Raw genomic sequence first — 11,524 nt, 5'->3', positions numbered from 1 at the left:
ATTTGAATTCAAATCGCCATTCTCACGTTGTACGATTCAGTATCTATTCTCATTTTTTAAAAATCGATTTAATTTAATTTATTTAATTTATTTAATTTATTTAATTTATTTTATTTATTTTATTTATTTTATTTATTTTATTTATTTTATTTATTTTATTTATTTATTTATGTATTTTGTATTAATCAATCCAACAAAACAATACACAGCAATACCATAACAATGCAATCCAATTCCAAAACCAAACCTGACCCAACAACACTCAGCAACAGCAATAAACAGAACAATTGAGGGCAGACACAAACACGACACAGAACAATCCAAAAGTAGTGAAACAAAAATGAATATTATCAACAACAGTATCAATATTAGTAACAATTTCAACGTAGCAGTGATTAAAAATCCCTAATTGACATTATCATTAGACATTTATAAAAAAAATAAATACAAATAAAAAATAAAAATGAACAAAAGTGTCACAGTGGCTTACACTTGTATCGCATCTCATAAGCTTGACAACACACTTTGTTCAATATTTTCAAAAATATAAAATAAGTCATATTTGTGGTTAATTTAATAGTTAAAACAAATTTACATTATTGCAATCAGTTAATAAAACATTGTCCTTACAATTATAAAAGCTTTTTACAAAAATCTACTACTCTGCTTGCATGTCAGCAGACTGGGGTAGATCCTGCTGAAATCCTATGTATTGAATGAATGGAGAATTGTTTTGAATCGGAAAAATATCGTTTTTGAATCGAGAATCGCGTTGAATCGAAAAAAATCGATTTATAATCCAATCGTGACCCCAAAAATAGATATTGAATCGCATCGTGGGACACCCAAAGATTTGCAGCCCTAATATATATATATATATATATATATATATGGGTTGTACTTGTATAGCGCTTTTCTACCTTCAAGGTACTCAAAGCGCTTTGACACTACTTCCACATTTACCCATTCACACACACATTCACACACTGATGGAGGGAGCTGCCATACAAGGCGCTAACCAGCACCCATCAGGAGCAAGGGTGAAGTGTCTTGCTCAGGACACAACGGACATGACGAGGTTGGTACTAGGTGGGGATTGAACAAGGGACCCTCGGGTCGCGCACGGCCATTCTTCCACTGCGCCACGCCGTCCCATATATATATATATATATATATATATATATATATATATATATATATATATATATATATATATATATATATATATATATATATATATATATATATATATATATATATATATATATATTGCGCACTAATTGACTGAAAGAGTGTGCTCTTGCCGCGCGCTCGCCCGACACTGCGGCGCAAGCGCGATGTCATGTTATCGATGGGAAAATGCATTTTTAACATAATTTGCCTGAGTGGCTTAGAGACCCAGAGAGTAACAAGCGGTAGAAAATGGATTAGAAAGGACAGATTAAAAAAAAATATACCAAAAAACATTTTGTTTTTTGTTTGTTTTGGGACTTCCTGCGGGCCGGATTTTGGACGCTGTCGGGCAGTACCCGGCCCGCGGGCCGTAGTTTGGGGACCCCTGGTGTAGTGCTCAACGATTCACAGCCCTAATTATTATAATTATTAGCATCAAAGTTTACTTATATAGCCCTTAATCACAAATGTCTCAATGGGCTGCACAAGCCACAACGACATCCTCGGCTCAGATCCCACATCAGGGCAAGAAAAAACTCCAGCCAATGGGCACAATAAGAAACCACCCACCCGGGTGACTGGTGAAATAGATGTTGATGTGTTTGATTGTATTTTTCAAAATGAGTGACAGGACAATTTAAAAAAAAGTCACTTTTGACTGTCCTGCACTAATGTCCTTATGGCTGCATGAGCAATCCCCTAATTGTTGGCCTGCTGTGATTTTCCAAAAAAACTTACATAAAAAAAGGCGCAACGTTTAAAGGTTAATTACACAGAGTACATTATTATGAAGTGACAAGCGAGAGACATGGGTGACCTTCTCCCTCTCTTTCTATCCCACAAGGCAAATTTATTTCAACGAAAGAAAAAGAGCGTTATCGCTTCAAAAGTGAAATGTGAAACAAATTAGATTTTGTGTTTGTGGTTGCAATAAGACACACAATCTTCTAGCATTACAGTATATCAAGTAAATCATTAATAGAGAAAATTAAGGTATTTTTCTGGAATTCTACTTGATTAATTTGTTAAAGTCCCACTAAATCATCATAAACTACTGAACAAATTATCAGTAAATGTTAAGACATGGACAATTAAGTGGTAGGATCAAATGAATGTTGCTTCTTCCTACTCCTTTTCGTATTGAATTTTACAACTATAATCGCCACTCTCTTTACACAGATCCCACGCTGTGGCTAGTGTGTCACCCACTGCTCGGCAGTTTTTTGTTTATTCTCTTTGTTTCTGCCACCATTTCCTGTTCTGTGCTTTTATTTTCAAGTCGAGCCACAGCCAAACTAAAGCACTCTGTTGAAGATATCAACCAGCCTGTCGATCATTGTGTCACGTCTAATGCTTGTAGAACAAACCGTAACAGAATGAACCGGCCAAAGGGTGACCCCTCAATGACATACAGCAACGCTGAGATGGCAGAATGGGAGACGCTGATCTTTCAGTCAATGGAGGCTGAAAGTCAACGTTACAGCCAAGAGGAGTCAGAGTAGATTGTGTGAAAGACCAGTAGGACGACTAGTGCCGATGGACTCTGTTTAGCCCAGTGTCACAGCCAAGACCCCACCCGGTCCCTCAGGTCAGCTGCTCCTGGAGGTACCCAAAACATAGCGCAAGCTTAGAGGGGACAGAGCCTTCTCTGTTGCGGGTCCCAAACTCTGGAACGATCTCCTTCTCCATGTGAGACAGGCCCCTTCTTTGGCTAATTTTAAGACCCTTCTTAAAACCAATTTTTATTCACTGGCTTTTAACCCAGCATGAGATGTTAAACTGTTGTTAACTTTTTTAAACTGTTTTTAACTTTTTAACTGCTTTTTTTTCAACAAATTGTTCTTAGGAAAATTTTTATTTGCTTTTTCAATGTATATTTTACCTCCGTATTAAATGTAATTTTTTAGTCTGTCCTTTACCTGTATTTCTTTGTGGTGTACAGCACTTTGTTCTTCAACTGTGGTTGTTTTTAAAGGGCTTTATAAATAAAGTTGGTATGGTATGTTATGGTAAGACACCTGTCTGTGCATGACGTAGGCCTAAGCCGACCCCAATAGCTTCCCCTCACGAACAGCCACAACATCAGATTGGGGTGCAGATAATCTCTCCTCCTTTGCAGCCTCAGCCTGAGTTTGGTAATCCAATTGCACACTTCGCCACTCTCTTCATGGTTTTCGCAGTCCAAGTTCCGACCAAGCCCGTCGACACTGAGCTAGCAGAGGCCCAGGTACGCTCAGGTGCACGTGCGCAGCAGCATCGGTGGCCAGAGAACAAGCCTGCTTACCTACGCAGCGAGACCAACTGCACAGACTCCTTCACTCTTTCTCAAGCAGCCACACAGCCTCTGCCAAGCGTTCTCTCTCCCACACAAATGCCAGAACCTACACCACAGCTTCCTAAAGTACAACTCCTGCAAGTTCCAACACCCCGTTCCAAGTTCCAAGCACAAAGCTCCAATGTGACCCGTTGCACCTGCACGCCAAATCAAAGCTATAACGCCACCTGTTATATACTTCACGCCATTTCAAAATCCTGTCTCCTAATGTTCCTTTTCCATGGCAACCCTTTGTGGGAACTGCACGGGATGGAGTGACAACACTCCTCTTAGCCTCCCTCTGCCCATCCTTGGATTTTGCTACGACTGCTCCATTGGACGCCGCCAGTCAACATCTTCTTCCTCTGGCCAGAGAGGATGTCTGGAATCCGCCTTTTGGCTGGGGAGCGGGGGGGCTACTAACGTCAGCCTTGTCTGAGGGATGCACAGATCCTGGCGGGGTCATAGTCTACTCCACTCCAGACGCCACCTCCAAGCAACCTGCTGAAGAACCCCCGTCCTGCGCGTCGAATCCACGACAGCCAAAGAAGCACCCATCTCACACCTATTTCCCCCCTCTTCGTCAGCCGAAGTGGTGTTCGCCCTTCGCGTCAGCAGCAGCAACGACCTCTGCTGCTGCAGAAGCGTCCTCCTTGTCAGAAAGTTGTGGCAGCATTCCACTCGCCGCTACCACCTGACTCTCCCTCGCTGAATACGGGGACACATGGCCTCGATTGGTGGCACCTGTCCACCCTCCGCCCTCCCTTGGGGTTGGTTGTCTTGTGTAACATCAGGGATCCGTTCCTTAATGGCGTTACTTTCACAGGCTACTTGACAGTTGGACATTTTGTGTTTCTACCACCGTTTCCTGCTCTGTGCTTTTATTTTTAAGTCTGCTTCCTGTTTTGGTCTTGTGTTCCTGCAACACCTTTACCCGTGTCTCAGAAGGCAGCAGAGCACAGCTGTCTGTAATTGTTAATCAGTAGTCAATATAGGCATGTGGAGACAGTGTGGTGGTGCCAGTTCATTATTCAAACTTTGCCAATGCTACCTTCCTGCCATGATGTCTGCAGCATTCCATACATCCCACTGCATTTTTTTGTTCATTAGTAGTTTGCATTTTTGCTTCCACCTTCATGGTGAGTTTTGTGTTTCACCTGTTATGCTAAGTATCTCACGTTGCATCTGTTTTCTTCCTATTTGCAGCATTGTCTTTTGTTTGCTGCTTTCTATCTTAGTTGGTTGAGCTACTTTTTAGGAGCCTCATGCTCGTAAATCAAACAGTAACACAGTGCCCCGTTTTGCGTGAATAAGTGAATATAAAATGCCTGTAATGAATGGCAGGGGCCTTGTATGTAAATTTACTGCAAAAATAATTTATTTGCCCTTCCTGCTCTCTGTCTGATAAGAATATAATGACACATTTTGTCCTCTGTGGCATGCAACGTTAGTGCTGGACTGGTAAATATTGTACTTAAATTGAATCCTAGCCGGTGATGTGTCAGGAAGATATGCAAAATGATGTTAGTTCTGTTAAATTAGTTTATTTTAATTTTATAAAATGTATTTTCCTTGAATTCGTTTTTTTACGTGCATCAAATTAAACTCAAGTTTTATAAGAAAAAAAAAGTATTACAGTTATTTAACAAATTTAAAAAAGTAAATATGATATTCTCACAAATAAATATGATATTCTCATATGTAACTTCTTAAAACCATCAGAGTATAATGGGGACTTTTCCATCATTCCAGGTATTTTTATTTTTATTTTTTTTTTGGCCATAACTATGGTTATTTCAATTATTTTTTTCCGAGCTTTTTTTTTTCTTTTTTTTAACTGTTAATTTTTTATATTTTTGTCATATTCTTTCAGATGTCAATGATGCACTGAGAAATGGGTTAAGTAAGTAGCACCTTGACAAAAAAGTCCTCAGGGAATTAAGAATGTATAACAACAATTTTGGATCAAAATTTGTTTTAACTTTTGTGCTCAAATCTGTCAACTTCAGTCCTTAATAACAATAGCACTCATGTCATGCTTTATTTGTTTTTTTTGTTTTTTTACCTAAATATCACAGATTTTGCTTTGGGAAAAAAAAAAGTTTTTAAAATAAATTATCCATGCAGTCATTGCTAAAGAGCTGGAATACTGGGGTAAAGATCATGCCTAAATATACATAAAATTAGTAATACAGTAAAACAAATGGTGCAATGCTTTAGGTTTTGGGTTAGTGTTAGAGTAACTCCTTTGACGCAATTAAAACATGTTTTTTTTTTTTTTTTTTTTTTAAAGACTAACATTAAGAGATTTCAGCAGAACTAAAGTATAAATTACAAAAATGTTCATACACTTTTTTTTTTGTCTTGGTGCCACTGAACTGCTATTTAAGTATACAAACCCTGTTTCCATTGCAAATCATTGTATTCCGTTTATATTTACATATTACACAATTTCCCAACTCATATGGAAACGGGGTTTGTGTATATCTCAGATGGTTAAAAGTATGTCTGAAACAAACCATCATGAGCATGATTTTAAATCAAGCCTGCAGTGCTATTTAATTTCTAATATCAGTTTCCTTCTCTTAATAGGAAACCTGCATGTTGCAAATATTTTTATTCATAATCACAACGTCCTTGCAGGGGACGTTAATGCGGTTTGGGCCTCTTAACTGCACCTCGTTGCCAATGAAAGAACCAACAGGTGATCTTGAGATAATCCTCAGATTAATATTATGCTGCAGTACTTTGCTTTTTAATCACTAAGTACTTTTTTATGCCTGCTTTGATGGTTTCCATGACTTCATTTTATATCAAACACCAATGAGTTTATTCCCTGCATGTTCTTGCACATGTTGGAATTAGGTAGGATGGTACAATTTTGTATTAAAAGTGTTTTTTTGTGTCCTAATTTTAATGAAGTTGTATTTATAATTTTTGTACCTAATAAATACATTTAATTTTATGTATTAATTAATTCCACAAATACCAAAACATGTTTATATTTTATATTGTACTTATTTCAATATGCTCATGCGCATACATTTTTAAGGTGAGGAGAAATTCTAAGTAGTGATGGGGATATAGCACCACCTGAAGGAGATTTAACAATGACAACAATATTTCAGAATATTATCCAAAAATAAACTTAATATTTATTTAAGTTTTAAAATATTTTGCTCCACATCTTATTGTACAACTGCTACCAATCTTGTTTTGTCCTTGATAAAAGATAATGAAAACAGTTTTTAAAAAATAAAAAAGACCATGATAAAGAGCCAGTCTTTTGAACGACTCTTTAAGATTCGGTTCCCTTTAAAGAGCCATTGTCAGGTTCAAACACTGATGACATCTATTAAATAGACGAGAAGCAAGGAATCATGCAGAGACAGTTACATTTGGCTCAATTGAGGAGACACGTTTATTGGGCTGCACTCTAGTTACAGATCCAAACTACGCTCTAAAAGTCCAGCCCACGTGCTTCCTCTATTTATTTGGGAGGTCCCTGGTTACATCACTGAAGCTGTCGCTGAGGGAAGGGAGTAATCTCGACCGCTCCAGTTAGACACTATGTGATTATACAAAAATGTGAATGTGCTCACAGTCGTGATATCGCCTTGTCTCTGCTCTGTCTGCGTCACGGTACTCGATGTTTGTCCTTGGCAGTCAGCAGGCCGATTCTGGAAACAAACACTGATACGAGACTGGCTTGCAATCTTTTGGATTGCCAGACAAAGAATAATACAATTTCAGCACAATTGATAATAACTATAGCATAAGAGTTGTGTGATAATATATACATAATTATTCTAACAGCCATACATCCCTAAGGACTTTCATTGTCATATCTGATTCGTTAGTTTCCGTCGACTATGTTAAAAAACATGTATGCTAGGGAGCTTCAATGTCCGACAATTCAACAGCGAGGTTGATATTTAAATCAGACTCCTCCAAATTGAATCGTCTCATATTCTATTCTAAGATACATCTAAAAATGTCGTACAAATGTTTGTTTGTTTGTTAGCGGACTATTTCTGGCGCCATGGAGGATGACGGACAGACTAGATGGTGCCATTGTGATTCTAAGGAGACGGACAGTTCTGGTAAGAATAAATTGCTCTCTGCACTTTTATCCAGACCTTCACTAACATTGATTTTCTGAACGCGGGCATATAGTTCAGTGGGATATGCAGGAATAACTCCTTCTATTCCAACTCCAGATGGTCCTCGACTGGTTGTGAATGCTCCTTAGTCTCTTTTTTGTTTGAGCAAAATTAAATCAATGGTAAAAACTACCATCCACGACAGGGGTGTCAAACGTACGAACAGGTTTTATCCGGCCTGTGGCCCGCAAGATGAGTTTGGGAAGTTTAAAAATGAGCTGCAATTTTTTTTATGAAAGAAACTGCTGTTCTAAATGTGTCAACTGCAATAGGGGCGGTATGGCATAGTGGGTAGAGCAACAGTGCCAGAAACCTGAGGGTTGGAGGTTCACTCCCCGCCTCTTACCATCCAAAATCGCTGCCGTTGTGTCCTTGGGCAGGACACTTCACCCTTGCCCCCGGTGCCACTCACACCGGTGAATGAATGATGAATGATAGGTGGTGGTCGGAGGGGCCGTAGGCGCAAATTGGCAGCCACGCTTCTGTCAGTCTACCCCAGGGCAGCTGTGGCTATGAAAGTAGCTTACCACCACCAGGTGTGAATGAATGATGGCTTCTCACTTCTCTGGGAAGCGCTTTGAGTGTCTAGAAAAGCGCTATATAAATCTAAGTCATTGAAATAGCAATTCAAGTGTCACCCACGCCACACATGACAGTGTTTGAAGATGACGTGTCCGCTGACTTTTATCACCCGCCGGATTGGCTGCTGCTACTCTAATCAGCGCCAGTGCAAGCAATCAGCTGCTCCTCGTGTGGTTGGCAGCAGGTGGCGGCAGACTACATTGTAAATTATCCACTCAACGGATAAAATAACGAAACGGTAAGATGCAAAAACTTAAGTCAACATAACCATCATCTTTGTAGTAGTTAGTTCCATGTAGCACTCACAATTGGTTGACGGTGCAATGCGCACCCTGAACTCCATTGTAAAGATTTTTCTACATTTGTTTGTTTTTTATTTAAAGCTTAAATCTACCATGTTTACATTGGTTAAGTTTGTAGTTGCGCTACCTTGATTCCGGCTATGGTATCATTTTGATAATTATTTTCTTTATATAATAATTGTAATATTTGAATGTTGATAAATGAATGTGTTGTGGCAGTTTTGCATGTGACCAATGCCGCGGTTTGAGGAAACACTCAATTGCTTTTCTAAACACATTTTTAATGCTAAACTTCCAACATGACAACGCTAAACAGGAAGTGTCATTTCATAGTGTTCTTTATGTTTTTGAAACTGCACCAATTTTTTTCCTCATAATTTTCAACAAACTTGAAATGTTTTGCCAAGAGGATTCATTGTAACGTGTACATTTGAATGAGTGCGCTTGTTCTATTTTTGGCCAAAATGAAACAAAGAAACCAATCTGAAGTTGTCTTTATTATTAAGTTATCACGCCGTGATTTTACCTGTCCGGCCCACGTGGGAATAGATTTTCCTCCTTGCGGCCCCTGAGCTAAAATGAGTCTGACACCCCTGATCTACGGCTTAATTAAATCCTGTGGTTTTACCCTCCTGTGCAGGGCATTCGTTATTCACTGGATTTGTTAACATTAACAACGACAAAAGAGTGATTGTGTGAAAATAAAAATATTGATCTAATCACTCTCGTATCAATCATATACTGATACTTCCCTTGATATCAACACTACCGACATATCGATTGAACTGCCCTCCTGTTACGTGTCCCCCGGCTGCTACACACCAACAGAGCATTGTTTTGTTATCTTTTCTTTTTAATCTACTCATTCATTCCCTGTTAATAACTGCTTATTTTCTGCTGTGACGCTGTTTCATCTACACTTCTTAAAGTTGACCAATTATAAGCACTTAGTTATTCTGCTGTTTCAAGCGAGTTTAGAGATTAACATGTCAACTTGTCTGTTCTTGCTTGCTATTATTCAGTGTAACATGTTTAGTCCTCCAGTGATAATAATACTTGTAAGAAATGAAATTTATTTTCAGTAATTGTGATGATTAGTAACTTAGGTAAGCGGCTCCACACTGTGTTTGAACATACACAATTAGCTGCCCCTGTCAGCCTTGAGACCAAAAAATAAAGTGTCAGCCAGAAAGGGATCAGCTTTTGTGGTTAGTATTTAAAGGCATTAATTAAAAGGCTGATCACATACTTTCTTGGAAATCTGCCAATACTAATCAATGGTTAATTCATCGGCGCATCACCATTAGAGTGATGACTCAACTAAAGAGAGTCCCTACTTAAAAGTTAATTGTTACGCTTTAAGTTGCAAGCAAAAAGTTGCGTTAGAAGCATTCCCCCCATTAGTTGTTGTCACACTGAACCTTATAAGAGCCGACCAAAACATCTGGTCTTACTCTCTAGTATTAGCTTATAGCTGGAGATTGACATACATTTGTTTTCCAACCATGGGAAGGAAAAAAGTGAGTATTAATGACAGTGCTGAGAAGAAGTGGATTATGTTCATTGAATTAAAGAAAGAAATCATCAAAAATATGATTTTTGTGAAGAAAGTTCAGCGTAGCACTGCGAGTCTGCACTATACTGAAGCAGAAAGGGTCGAATGCCAGCGAGGAATGTTAAAATATCTAAATGTTGGACATGTATCCATGCAAATATGAAAAAGCTGCTGATGGTGTGTTTGAGGGAGAAGCAGCTGTAAGTAGACAATGTATAAGTCTACTCTTCAAAGTAAATGCTGTACATTATTATTACAATACTTCAACTATAGTTGTTTGTACTACATTTTATTGTATTTTTTTGTATACAATATTTTTTATATAAAAGTTTTCTTTATAAAAGGCATTTTATGTTAAAATTTAGGGCTGCGAATCTTTGGGTGTCCCACGATTCGATTCAATATCGATTCTTGGGGTCACGATTCGATTATAAATCGATTTATTTATTTTTTAAAAATTTTTTTTTTTTTTATTCAACGCGATTCTCGTTTTAAAAAACGATATTTTTCCGATTCAAAACGATTCTCTATTCATTCAATACATAGGATTTCAGCAGGATCTACCCCAGTCTGCTGACATGCAAGCAGAGTAGTAGATTTTTGTAAAAAGCTTTTATAATTGTAAAGGACAATGTTTTATCAACTGATTGCAATAATGTAAATTTGTTTTAACTATTAAATGAACCAAAAATATGACTTATTTTATCTTTGTGAAAATATTGGACACAGTGTGTAAGCCACTGTGACACTATTGTTCATTTTTATTTATTTAAAAAAAAAAATTTTTAATAAATGTCTAATGATAATGTCAATGAGGGATCTTTAATCACTGCTGTGTTGAAATTGTTACTAATATTGATACTGTTGTTGATAATATTCATTTTTGTTTCACTATTTTTGGATTGTTCTGTCGTGTTTGTGTCTCCTCTCAATTGTTCTGTTTATTGCTGTTCGGAGTGTTGCTGGGCCGGGTTTGGTTTTGGAATTGGATTGCATTGTTATGGTATTGCTGTGTATTGTTTTGTTGGAATGATTAATTCAAAAATAAAACGTGAGAATCGCAATTTGAATTTGAATCGATTTTTTTTCCCACACCCCTATTGAAATTGTACTGTCTTGGGGGGCGAGCGCCAATTAAAATTAACTTCAATTATTTCAATGGAGACGCTGATTTGAGATACAAGTTAAGAGCGCTGTTACAGAACCAATTAAGCTTGTAAATTGAGGGACTTTACGACTCTGCTTGGTAAATAAAAATGACGCTGATGCAGACAGTAGTTTGTACCATAACTCCGCCTCTGGTACTTTGGGTACTTTTGGTAACGTTATTTGTGAATGTTCAATTTGAAACTTCTTAAAACCAAATCAAATGTAGACATCAGATGCATTCATTTATTTATTCATCCATCCACCCATAAGCTCCTTAAAGTTAAAG

Source organism: Nerophis lumbriciformis, linkage group LG17 (assembly GCF_033978685.3).
Source record: "Nerophis lumbriciformis linkage group LG17, RoL_Nlum_v2.1, whole genome shotgun sequence".
NCBI lineage: Eukaryota > Metazoa > Chordata > Actinopteri > Syngnathiformes > Syngnathidae > Nerophis > Nerophis lumbriciformis.
This window is presented reverse-complemented; position numbering follows the sequence as displayed.